This window comes from Pieris napi, chromosome 15, assembly GCF_905475465.1.
Source record: "Pieris napi chromosome 15, ilPieNapi1.2, whole genome shotgun sequence".
In the NCBI taxonomy this organism is placed as follows: Eukaryota; Metazoa; Arthropoda; class Insecta; order Lepidoptera; family Pieridae; genus Pieris; species Pieris napi.
The window spans coordinates 2,150,893-2,165,559 of NC_062248.1; the positions used below are offsets into that span (position 1 = coordinate 2,150,893).

Sequence of the window (14,667 nt, forward strand, 5' to 3'; positions counted from 1 at the left end):
CCTTCACCATTCAATGTAAATGTGTACATAGTAAGAAAGTCCATTGGTGCACTGCCGGGAATCGAACCTACGACCTTAGGGACGAGAGTCGCACGTTGAATCCACTAGGCCAACACTGCTCGTTATACAACAACATTAAACAAAAGCTATATATATCAATCCTTGACATCGTCAAAATTGCCAACAAAATTTTAGTGAATGGAGGCTGGACGGCATGGTCTACATGGAGCGACTGCTTCTGTGCTGGACAGCCTCGTGAGGGTCGCGGCAGGAGACGAGTGAGGACCTGCACGTCCCCAAGACCTATGAATGGCGGTCAAGCATGCGTTGGACCTAGTATTCAGAGAACGCAGGATTGTTTTGACTGTGATTTGGGTAAAGAAGCTTTCTTAGTCATTATTCAGTTAGTCAAGATATCCTAAATTCAGAAGTGTAATCACAGTCTGTTGACTTTCTAATTTCATAGTATTAAGTCATACTTGGCACTGTCTTAGTTGAATCAAACTCCTAGAGTAGTTCAGATTGATTTAATAATAATAATACATCATTTATTTGCAAGAAAGTGGTACATTTATAACGATCAATTATAACAATCCACACAATCATCAATTATAAATAAAAATTTATTAATCATAACAATCAAATATTATACAGTATTTACTATTTTCTTAACCTACATAGAAATCATAAAAATAAATCAAAAGAAAATAAAAACAAATTTATTGGTCCCTGTGGCAGTCTACCTGTAACGCTGGCAGCATTTCCTCGCTGTATTGCGATTATAAATAAATAATATATTTCTCAGATGTTTACGTAGACACATTAGATGAGCTGGCTGATGAATCGTCGGATATTATTATTGGTAAGAATTTTAATTAATATTCTTTCATTACGTTGAATTAGTCAATTTAGTATTGTATCGTTGTACTTTTAATAATATAAAATCACATAACACATTATTCTATGTCAATTTAGAAGTGTCTTAAGGCTGTTTTTGCCGCATACTATGTGGAACCAGCTGCCCACTGAAGTATTTCCGAACCAATTCGACTTAGGGTCCTTCAAGAAAAGAGCGTACCAATTCTTGAAAGGCCGGCAATGCAATTGCGAGACTTCTGGCCATGTGAGTGTCCATGGGCGGTATCACTTAACATCAGATGAGCCTCCTATTCGTTTACAAGTTACAAAGTCGTTTCATTAGTAAATTTTTAAGGTAAGAACGTAGTCAGCCGTCCGTGTCCTATTTTTTGTATCGCCGGGAACAGAATTCAGACCTTCTAGATTCGTATGTGTTATGCCAGGTTGACAGCCGCTATTTATATAAAAATAGTAAGAAAATTAGAGGACCAATCTTTAAACACATGTTAAAATTTGCCTCTGTATATTTTTACCTAGGAGCATATTTCATTCAGAAACCTAAAGCACCAAGCCTGTATAATTACATCAATGGAACATACGTAGAAATGTGTGCCTTATAAAGTGTGTCACTGGGATGTTTCGGGACAATTTTGCCTTCTAGGTCGTTGGTCGAAATGGTCGGAATGGTCCCGTTGCGACTCGGATTGTCTACAAACGCGTCGTAGGCGCTGCGTTACAAGCACGGCCTGCCTCGGCAAGGATTATCAAGTCGCACAATGTCCACTTTGTATTCGAACATCGAAATCTGATCTGTTACATGACGGTAGATACATTTTTTTTACCCACCTCCTTACAACAAAATTTAAAAATTTGGTTTTTAATTTACTAAACTGCGCACTAAAATACTCTAGTCTCTGTCTTACATGTTGTGTTGAGTCTGTGATGAAAAGAGAGACAATTATTTATGAAATAGAATTAACTAACGATACTTATTTATTATTAATTAGTATTTAACTTAGACGGAGATAAAGATGAGAAAAATATTAACTAAATTTTATGAAATAAATGAATATTTTGATGAACCTAGTGCATAAATGTTGGCCGAAAAGTATATAAAGGTTCTTTTAGTTGAAGAACAAACGACTATGTTATAAAACTTATATTAATGAAATGTGACTATTACAAACAAAAACTGTTTTCAGTAATTTCTGACATATTATTCGTTTACAGGTTCATCATATTGGCCCTTATTCATAATAGTATCAATAGCATTCCTAATATTCGTTATAGTCGCTGTGTTAGTTATAAAATATATGAAAATAAAAATGACGGAAAACTCACCCTACGTGAAACCTCCGCCAGGTAATTATTTAGTATATTTGTAGATAAGATAATATATAATAGATGAGACAATTTCTAGGTTTAATTCAGATTTTGACAGATGACACTTTACATCTGTCTATTGTCATTTGACGTTCTGTTGTCATATAAATTTTCTGATGTTTACACTTTACGCAAGAGGGAAGCCGGTTGGTAGCCGTGCAGGTCTAAGATGGTTGCGCATTCAAAACTGCATAAGGTTATTCTTTACAGTATATAGACGAGTTGAACAATGAAGAAAATAAACGTAAAAAAAAGGCACTTTACGCAAAATCGAATCAAAAATATTTCTTGTCTTAGCTTAGCAACGATATTGAGCCAATTAGACACAAAATTTAAGTCTAGTGAGACTTAAATTTCAATATCAAATTTTTCATATAACATTCAGAATCAAAGTATAAGTTTCGTAAAATAATTCGTTTATATTTTTGTAGGGTCAAATTATTTTGGTAGCGTAATAAAGAGAACACTTACAAACCAGCCAGACTTGATCCACGAGGAATTTCAAACAGTAGCGTTAACAAGACAATCGCACAGACCACCAAATGCCAGTGTCCGTCACGAACATTTGTATGAGGTGCCTCAATTGGCTAACAGGTTAGTTTAAAGACAAGTTTATAATGGACAATTTTGCTTTGTATATTCAGTCGTTATATTGCGTATAATTTTTATTTTATTTTATTGATTTTTAAAAGGCACACTAACGAAACACTTACAGAGAATACTCGGCGTACAAAAACACAATACATGCATGTGCATCAATGACAAGTGTGAACAACATTTAAAGGAAAACATTACAATGATAAACGAGAAAAGAAAATGTACAATAAAAATAAAAGACAATATGCAATTTAATATATTTCTCATTTGCAGTTATAATTGTTAGTATTATTATTTATTTGTTTTAATTAATCTTCAGAGATACGGTGCGGTACCGTGAGTATTTAACGTAAATATAGTTTTAAACTTTTCAGCGTTTCACAAATTGAAAGTAAAATGTAAATAAAAGATTTAATGTTATGAATAAGAGAGAACTAGCTCTAGGAGTTTAAGGATAGGTTTTTTAGGATTCTAGTCTTATTATATTTATTATATCTTATTATATAATATATCTTATTATATAATATATCTTATTATATAATATATCTTATTATATTATATATTCTTTTTCTTCTAGTATTGTATGTATAATACAGATCAACTTTAAGACAGATTAACTTTACATCAATGTATCTCTGAACTACTCCACAGCTTAATTGCTGGTTACAGAAGAACAAGTTCTTAAGTAAAAATGGAGTTTTAGAATGTAATACGTAATGTTAAATGATGGTGATGGTGATGGAGATCTCGTGAGAGAAATTGCCCAATGCGTAATAAATACATAATTACAAAACGCGGCAATATTGAAATTTTCCTCTATTAGGTACTAGGTAGCTACTTTATAGAATATTTTTCATATTTTTTTGCGTTTCTACGTAATAATCTAATACGGGATTTTCAGCAATTGGCAACTTTACAGTATATTGGATTGTTATTGACATTTTTGTTTTCATGTTTGTAGTTAGTAATGTTACGTATTTATTACAGCTATATGACACCAATAGACCATGAGGTAAGCAAAGAGAGGAAGCCGAACGAAAAGATTTTCGCTTGCAAAGACCCCGTAGAGTCTGAGAGGTCTGACTCCAGCTGCTTTTTGAGCTGTGAGTGGATCTTGCTTGATACATATTTATTAAAAAAAAAATATTTTTTTCCAGAGTTCAATACAACTTTAAATACTCTTTCATGGTCTGAATATCTTCTTTACTTCACATCTGAGTTAATAATAAAAACAATAATTATGTATTGATGCAAATGCAAGCGTATTATATATTTTTCACTAATGACACAAATCAGTGTTAACTAATGGTTGTCTTAAAAATATATAATATATTATAAGTGATACACCCTAATATCTCCTCTATCACCGAGCATAGCAAAGATGCGATTAATTGTTGCGAATTTGCCCTCTACACCTTAAAACAATATTAATGAAACAGGCAAAAATGTGCATTCCCCCTAATACGGGACTTTATATCAAAAACAATAAGTTTTCTTCGAATTAAAGATAATTCTCTTCCAGCTGGTTCATCATATGGCAATGAAAGTGTAGATATGTCGCCATCATTAAAAAACCACGCCTCCGTCGATTCTAAAGTCAATCAATTTTTGGAAACTACCACGTCGAAGATTGTTTTGGGTGATGGCGATTGGTTGAATTTGAATAAGTGTGGAGTTAGTTTGTTCATCCCTGATGGGGTTGTGGAGAAAGGGGAGGAACTCTTTTCCCTTGACGTCACTGATGAAGAATGGAATAGGCCGATATTACAAGAAGGTAGGTTGTAAAAAGTCTACTCTTTAGATATTTATATCTTAGGCCAAAGGCCAAAAAATATTTTCGTTGTTTCTATGGAGTCCAACTCTACTTAGTAAGACGTATTATCGTAGTTTTTTTATGTAATAGGAGGCCCGGCCCATTGGCACACACATTGCCAGAAAGCTCGCCAGTTCCTTGCCGGCCTTTTAGGAATTGGTTGGCTTTATCTACGTATCTTTAAAAAGTTATTTTTGTATGGATCTTTGAATTCGGAATTAATTAATTAAAATAAAGTTATGGAATTATGTCACTTAATATCAGCTAGGAATGATACTAATCTAATAATAGAAAGCATAGATATATAGATTTAGTATTAAAGATTTAGTTGGGACCTAGTTGGTAGTACCAGTGATCCCAGGGCTGGTGCTTTCCTCGCTCAACGAATAAGTATCGCAATACAACGAGGGAATACTAGCATTAAAGGTCTGCCACAGGGAGAAAACTTTTAAAATTTGCATTAATTTTCTATTTATTCATTTTTAACTATTATTATTACTATGTAGGTTAAGAATATTGTAAATACTATATAATGAATTTAGTATAAATTGACAGAAAGAGGAAAACTGTATAAAATAATTTAATAAAATGATACACTTTTCTGTAAAAATATTTCAGTCCAAGCTACCAAACTTTGTTTCTATTTAGGTATAACATCCAACATTAACCTTTAATTCACCTCGTGATTGCTCACTAATAACTTGACCCAGATATTTCAATACCCTTAAAATATCACTCCGACCTACTAAATAGTAATTAAAAACAGATTAGCTTGTCAGTATTTTATCTTATATTTATTTTAAATATTAAAATTATATTCATAAAATCCTATTTAAAGTAAGGATCTCTTTCATTATAATTAATGCCAGAACGTTTAGTTTATTTTTATTGTTATTCCATCTTAATTTCTTATTTTGCACAGGTTTTCCAACATCGAACTAAAATCGCTTGCCCTGAATTAGATTTATTTATTAAGCATTCCTTACAGGGGAAACTCAACTGAGCCCAGTAATCAGGTGCGGCCCCAAAAACTTCCACTTCTCTAAAGGGGTCGTCCTCACTTTCCCGCACTGTGCCGCCCTAAAAAGCTCAAGCTGGATGCTCTCAATACTGCAAAAGCCCGAGGAAATCAATTCAAGAGAATGGAGAAAAGTTCTAACACTCGGTCAAGAAACTCCGGGAACACCAATATTCGCTCAAGTCGATCCAACTAAAGTTTATTTAGTGTGTGAATTTCTCAGTGACTTCGTTCTTATCGGCCGAAGTTTCAATGGCCTAGATGCGAAACTTTTGAAGCTAGGCATATTTGTTAACAAAACCAGCGACGATCATTATTGCTTAAACGTCCGAGTGTGCAATGATACACCGTACGCGTTCTACGAGTGTTTTGAAAACGAAAGGCGCGCGGGCGGGTACTTGTTGTGCGAGCCGAAAACCTTGTACTTCCAAGAGAATTGCTCCGATCTCTGCTTCAACGTTCGAGATGTGGGAACGGGGTGGAAAATACAACCAGAAGCCAAGTACCAGGAGCTTTCGTACTTACACGTTTGGAACATGAGCGTTAGGTCTTTGTACTGTGTTTTCGCGTTGACCCAAATCGACGCGATCAATTGCCTGGAACTAAACATAACGGTGTATCAGAAACAGAAACAATCGAATTCCGTCAATTTCAATTTGAAAACGAATGATTTTAATTCCAATCTCAATTGTAATAAACGATTTAGCTACTCCGGCACGGAGATGGGATATACAGTTAATATTCTGGAGAATCCATTCAATTATTCGTCGTTATCGAAAAAAGAGGACAAGTATGATTTTATTTACAGGAACGGAAACAGAAATTACACGTTGGACAATAATTATTATAGGATTAACGTGTTGACGAAGTCCGATAGGGTGATATTGTGTAAATTGTTGGACAGCCAGTCGTCGAAAGGGAACGATTGGAGATTGCTGGCTGAGAAATTGAAATTGACGTCGTATTATTACTATTTCTCGAACACGTGCTCTCCCACAGAGAATATATTGAATCTTTGGATATGTAGGAACAATGATGCGAATATGTTGGTTAATTTGTCGAGGATTTTTAGAGAGATGTCGAGGGTGGATTGTGCGACTGTTGTTGAACGACGATGCTTTCCTAATTAGACTGATCTTTATAATTGATGCAAAAATCAATACAATTCATAAAAAGTATCTCTGTTTTCATTACGGCGTATGGACAATTTATCAGAACGAGATTAAAGACACTTTAAGAATGTAATTAGAATTGTTTAGTTATGAATAAGGAAGGAAGTTGTTTAAAAATATTTATTTGCATCTGTTTTAAATTTCGTACCTCTCATTTTATTTTATGTAACAAATGCACACGATAGTTTTAACTTAGATTGATTTCACGAGTGATAATTTTTTTACGCACAATCGTTTCAAATGTAGTGAATATTTTGAGTAAATCTTTTTGTCATTCATGGAATTGATGAACTATGGCGAGTGATACTTCTAGTTCAAAATGAAGTTTCAACACATGATAAACATCAGTACGAATTAGTAGTTCAATGGGACTCTGGTTAAATGACGTCATCATGTGTTTTTTATGTCAATTGTCAACTATTCTCGAAAATTGAAATCGCAATTGATATGCCGCGGTTAGATCGATGTGTCACTTTGACCCACAATTTTACAGGTATAATGTATGATTATTATGTGATACGCCAGCTGCGGCTATTTCTTATTCATCAATTCCATGGTCAAAGTAATAATAAAACGTTGTAGATAATGATTGAACCACCATATAATGTTGAAAATTAATGTCAATTGTCATTATGAATCAAAGCAATTGTCGAAAAATGATTTAAAATGGATGAACAATGAAGACGTGGCTTCGGCATTTAACAAGACCTGGCTGTATGGGCTAAAGTCCTTTGCCTTTCCCATTAGGGATAAATTAATATCATCCTCATCAAAGCAATTGTTCTTACCTTTGACTTATCGTCAACATCAACGTCAAAATGGCAATTTCAGAAACTGATTTATCGGATTAAAAATTTACGCTTAATAATAATTTCTATTAACAACATTGATGGCGTTTATAAGTAAATTATTATTACAGATTTGGTATTAATCCTAAATCCGATTAATTAGTTTACAAATATCACGTAATGTTTTGTAAAATATGTAGGCCAAACAAAAGAGTATGTTTTAAACATAATAGCTATGTAAAGAGAACCAATAGAATGGTATAGATAAGAATAGTAGTGGTTTAAATTTTTGAAATAAATTTTTAAAATATACCTACATGTTTTTTATTTAAACAATTATATACGTATATATATTTCAAAATGGATTGTGAGGAAGTTGCATGGATCTGGTTTCTTAAGTTCTTATGTCATTTTCACACGAGTAGGTATATACTTTCAATAACATATTTTCGTAATTATCCTCATTTTAACATGTTATGTTTGAGAATTTAAGTTACTGAGAAAGGAAAAGAAACAATTTGATATAGCAACAGGAACAATAATTATATTATCGATAACAACAATTTATCAAAATCGATTCAAAATAATCCATTGCTTTAGAATTGTAAGGATTTACAGTATCAGTTAACGAGCCTTCGTTATAGATGTTAAACATAATTAATATATATTAAACGTAGGGTAAGATTACGTCAAAAATCTTTCCACCAACTTCGATTTTGTTCCCTTTGAAGTAGAGACACTTGGGCCAAGTGCACAGGCGCTAATTAAAGAATTAAGTTGGCGCCTGTGCTGTTCTGGTGACCCCAGAGCTGGTAATTTTCTCGCTCAACGAATAAGTATCGCAATACAGCGAGGAAATGCTGTCAACTTTAAAGGTACAATGCCACAGGGACCAAACTAATTGATTTATTTAAAAACATTTTTAATTATTTTTATTATTACTGTGTAGGTAAAGAAAATTGTAAATACTCTTTATTTGATTGTTATGTTTAGGTTTTAAAATGTATTGACATCAATGTTTTTTGACATATGGAAGTACGTGCTAAGTCTCATTTCCGAATGTCACCTTTATAGACTTACTTTCAACTGTTGTGGGAACTTAAATTCGTAAGTTTACACTATTCACTCGGAAAGTGATAGATTTAGATTTCCGAATAGTTTTATTGATTTAAATCAAGGTTCCCACAGTTGTATCAGGTCAAATCGTTTTGTATTTTAGGTATTGCGAAAAAGTTACTTCTTTCTTAAAATCGGTTCAAGCATATAATCCAAACATATATCTTAATATATATATAAATTACGTGTCAGGTTGTTTGTCCGCAATGGACTCTTAAACTACCGAACCGATATCAATCAAATTTGCACACCGTGTGCAGTTTGATCTAACTTAAAAGATAGGATAGCTTACATCTCAATTTATACCCGCAATATTATTTTATTGCAAATATTTGTTTATTGTTTGATACAATTCTAACAGAAGGCGCTGTGTTAAAAGTACCAACGTTTCACATAACTTCTACCGTTTCCCTTGAATAATTTACTACTATGTAATATAACGAAAACCTTAGCCACAGCAACGCATGGCCGGTCTGCTAGTTTTAATATAAATTTTAATTATTTTTATTAGATTTTGTTCCCTTTGGAGTAGAGACTCTTGGGCCGGGGTTCAAGTACACAGGCCCTAATTATATTGAAGTTGGCGCCTGATAGATAGTACGGGTGAGCCACTGGAGTTTTTCTCGCTCAATGAATAAGTACAGCAAGAAAATACTGCCAGAATGAAAGGAGCAACAGTGACCAAACTTTTAAATAAAATTTTGTTTTATATATATCCTATTATTATTAATAATTAAAAAATGTAAATACTCTAAATATGTTTCAATTGATCTGTCTAATTTTAATATATAAAATTTATATGATATACAAACGAGACATACATTCTCTCAGCAGACATGACCAGCATACCAAGTGCAGAATGTCTTATGGCGTGGCGATTTGCAGTGCAAATTCCAGGAATTGAACCCATAACATTGTGGGAAACATACATATTTATATAGTATATTATAAGATAGTTCCTCATACACATTGACAGTAGTAGTACCTAGTAGTAGTAAATATACTAAGACTTGTCGTTCATGACATTAACGGCGAGTGATATTTTTGGGCGGAATAACGAACTTTTATAGGAATTTCGATTGCAATATAAATTTTTCGTAACTCTTAATCAAACATCACTACATAGTATTTAATTCAATAGGATTCATAATTAAATGACGTAATATGTTCTTTAGGTCAATTGTCAACTATTCTCGATAATTTGATTTAGTTAAATTGCTGTATCGCCACTTTGACGCACAATTTTATACAGTTACTAGCTGATCCGGCAAACGTCGTTTTGCCATGTTTATCATTTATAATAAAAAACACCGCGACACGAGAATTTTATATATATGATTATTATGCATGTCTGTTACGCGGTACGTTAGCTCTGCCTAATTGTTAATGGATTTTACTTTGCTGTGAGCAGCAGGTTGGCCTAGTAGCTTCAGCGTGCAACTCTCATACCTGAGGTCTTAGGTTCGATCCCGGCTGTGCACCAATGGACTTTCTTTCTATGTACGCATTTAACATTTGCTTAAACGGTGAATGAAAACATCGTGAGGAAACATGGACCCAAAAAATCGACGGCGTGTATCAGGTACTGGAGGCTGATCACCTACTTGCCTATTAGATTTAAAAATGATCATGAAACAGATTCAGAAATCTGAGGCCAAGACCTAAAGAGGTTGTAGCGCCACTGATTTTATTGAGAAGCTGGTTAGGCTGTAGTCTCACTAATAAAAAAATGGACGACTCGTTGACTCATCAGCAGAATTTATATTAAAGCAAAAATGTAATGCTAAATAATTTGTATGACACGGATCCCGTGTTTTCTGACCTGGATACAGAGTATTAAAGTATTTACGTGAGGGCTGGAGGCACCCGCGATTGCATTGTTAAATAATTGATATCAACTTCTACATTGCTCTGTATTGGTTTGGCGTGTGCCATGAGTTAGAGCGTTATAGTACGGTTGATTTAAATTAAAATATCTGTGTTGCGGAAGCATATCTATATATATAAAAAGAAAATGGTGTTCGTTTGAGGCTCTTTCACGCTTAAACCACTGATCGTATCGACATGAAACTACCACCATTCGATGCGAAATTTCCTAGATGGTGTATGGCTATTTATTTATTAAATTCCAACGTTCCTTCATTTTTTTATTGCTCTTTTACTTTTATGAAAATTTATCCATACGGACTTCACCGCGGAAACATTCGGGGAGGCTTCCTAGAACCTCTAAACGTCAACATCTGTTAAAAACTCGATTTTCGAAATATTTAAATTTTCTTAGCGGGAAGTTAAAAAGAAGAATAATAAAAATATGAAAAAAAATAAAATAATGAAACATAAAATTTATTTTAATTCGTCCAGCAAAGCGGGCGCGAAACGGCTAGTTTATAATATGTGTGTTTTATTGTAAAAAACAACGCACTTGCGAGCCCTCTGACATAGAGTGTGTCCATGGACGGCGTTATCACTTAACATTTGTATTGTATTTTACAAAAAAAATCAAAGGACTCTTCCGTCAAAATAACAGTCCAAACCCATAGTTCTTGTCCTCTGATTTCTGTGTGTTTAACGATATTATTTTCTCAATACGCAAACAATAGCCTTCTATAACTAACACACATTTTTAGATCTAACGCATTCCATTTGTATGAGTAAGATGATATGTTAATAAAATAAAACATAACTTTAAGCTTATAATTCACAAGAAAAATATAAAAATGATAAAACAACTTCGCATTTCTATCATTGCTTATTGTGTCCGAAACATTGAGGCATATATTTTATACAAATTATCCTTGGATACTATACCTATGGCTAATATACAGACCTAAAAAGGTACTTGCCTCAGATTTTTGTGTCTGTTTTATGATAATTTGTCAATCTAATAGACAAGATGATCAGGCCTCCTGGGCCTGACACACGCCGTCGACTTTTTGAGTCTAAGATAAGTCGGTTTTCTCGCGATTTTTTCACCGTTGAAGCGAATGTTAAATGTGCACCGACAGAAAGTCCATTGGTGCACAGCCGGGGATCGAACCTACGAAGTCAAAGATGAGAGTCGCAGGAAGACACTAGGCCAACACTGCTACTTAGATATTATATTTATATTAATATTTCCAGTATTTTTTTGTATCCCGGCTGTATCCTATAACTTGGGCATGTAAGTTGAGTAAGGGTTTCACGGGCTGCCTTTCATTTCTATTAAGGGAAACCCTTAATAAAGATGAGGGTGTATATGCGTGAGGCACTGACTTTTAACACAGTACTATTATCATCCATTGATACCTTTTGTTGGCCTATGTATTTATTTATTTATTCAAATGTACCACATCATACAGAACATATCTACGGTATGTTCTTCTCTTTTAGTGCCTCTCCATTACTGGAGGTCGGCCGTCAGTATACGGTATCTTGCAAACTCTTTTATCTAAAATGAATGACAATTTAGGTAAACATAAATGCATATATATACCTATGTACATATATAAACATTTGTGGCACATTTTAGGATGTACGGTGTGTACCCTATCTACCCACTCATGTATCCGACCTTAGTAATCCTTGATTCTGTGGCCTACGAGCTTGGAGTAAGCCGAGAATTGGCGCTTGTTCTTCATAAAATTGTTACTGGCACGGACAGTAATTCGGCAGTACTACAGTGCCTTAGCTTCAATGTGGGTACGTCAAAAGGTGACATTGTACGCCGTATCTTCATCTGCCCACACCTAGGACTAACCTTCTGAAAAGGGCACATGATTCGCTGTATTAATTTAGTCCACGTATTACATAGGTTATCGGATGTTTTTCATTGTCAGTTGAGTAAACTGTCAAAAGTTCTATTATTTGTAAGTGCCTATAATAAATAGTTATTTTTTTGTATTTCTTATTATTCAAATTTGTTTTTCCAAATTACTTTCTTATGATTATTTTTTATATTTTTTTTAAATTAAATAAAAATAAATCAGTGGCGTCACAACCTTTTTAGTTCTTATTAACTTCAGAGTTTGCCAACTCAGATTTCTGTATCTGTTTTATGACTATTTGTCAATCTAATAAACAAGATGCCTCCTGTGCCTGACACACGCCGTCGACTTTTTGTGTCTAAGGCAAGCCGGTTTCCTCACTATGTTTTCCTTCACCGTTCGAGCGAATGTTAAATGCGCACATAGAAAGAATGTTCATTGGTGCACAGCCCCGGTTTGAACCTACGACCTCAGGGATGACAGTCGCACGCTGAAACTAAGCCAAACTATATTGCTAAAATCTAACATTGGACCTCCGGACTATGCCTTTAACGACTAACTAGGTCGGTTAATTTACTAAACTGGATTAAATTAAGGTTAAATTGAATGAATGAATGATAAAGTATAATACGTTAAGCAAATTTGATATAACTTGAAACATTTCTCGAACAATAAAGACGATTTATCGATGTTTTGAGATATAGTCCTGTCATATCCTTGTTCACACCTCATTGCGCTTACGAGTGTTTATCAGTACCCTCAAGTGTGCTAAGAGCATAATTTGTTACCTTTTGTGATTCGCGTGGAAACATTTCTAACGCTGTCAAACAAATTGTATGTATTTATCATATAAGACGAGGATTTTGGTTTCATACATACACTCATATTAATATTCATATTTACTGGAGCAACTGGAAAATGGAAACCGGCTTACATTAGACACAAAAAGTCGACGGCGTCTGTCAGGCACAGGAGGCTGATCACCTACTTGCATATTAGATTAGATTGAAAAATGATCATGAAACAGATTCAGCAATCTAAGGCCAAGAGCTAAAGAGGTTGTAGGGACACTTATTTTTATATTTTTTTTATTCATTCACATCTTATTGATATACATTTAACAAACAAACATATAAAAAATACTTCTCTAAGATGCGGTCCCTGTCCGGGAAAAGGCCTCCTCTAACTTTTTCCTTCCTGTTTATTTCTTTTTTCAGCTACCTTTCGATCCCGTCGGCCCATCACTCTATTGGCCCTTGTCTCTTTTTCCTTTTGGACCAGTCCATTCGGTTACTGTTTTAGACTATCTGTCATCTATATAATCCTACTATTATTATGAACGCGAAAGTTTGTAAGTATGGATGGATGTTTGTTACTCTTTCACGTAAAACTACTATATGGATTTTAATGAAACTTTACAATGATAATACATCAGAATAATACATAGGCTACAATTTATAAAGATATTGTGTGAATTGTCCAAAATATCAAGTAAGTAGGAACAATCTACCATCTGCGAGCTATTCTGGCGTGCGCTGCAAAACCGCTAGACATTTGTAATGTATGATGGAAATGTTTATCTTAAATATACAATATCTTTAGTAGGTTTTTTCTACGACAAGCTTATATATAAGCTACTCGAAATACTTATCCTGCGCAGACGAAGTCGCGGACACCAGCTAGTAGAGAATTAAATGTTTGAAGATCTTTCGGACAAATTCTTGGAGTCGGTGTCAAACAGAACGGAGTCGGAACTTATTCTCAATAGACAAAGTGATTGAATAGGTTTAAACATATCTAATATATAAAATTCTCGTGTCGCGGTGTTTGTGGTTAAACTCCTCCGAAACGGTTCAACCGATTCTCATGAAATTTTGTGCATATGTCTGAGAATCGGACAACATCTATTTTTCATCCCCCTAAATGTTAAGGTTAGTCCACCCCTATTTTTTTTTTTTTAATTTTACATAAAAAAAATTTTTTTTATTTTTTTATGATACAACATTAAAAAATACATACAACTGCCAATTTTCACCCCTCTACGCTCAACCCCTATTTTTTATTATAAATGAAAAACATGGCAAAACGACGTTTGCCGGGTCAGCTAGTGATTCTATAAAGTAGCGGCTACATGAAAAGAAAGTATTAGCCTTGTAATATATATATATAGCCTTTAATT

At 33.9% G+C, this 14,667-nt stretch overlaps 1 pseudogene; it reads left to right on the top strand.

Annotated features, from left to right (window-relative positions):
* The window catches only part of LOC125056567, a 32,972-nt pseudogene extending 25,031 nt beyond the window's left edge, over positions 1 to 7,941 (top strand).
* The last annotated feature ends 6,726 nt before the right edge of the window (positions 7,942 to 14,667 follow it).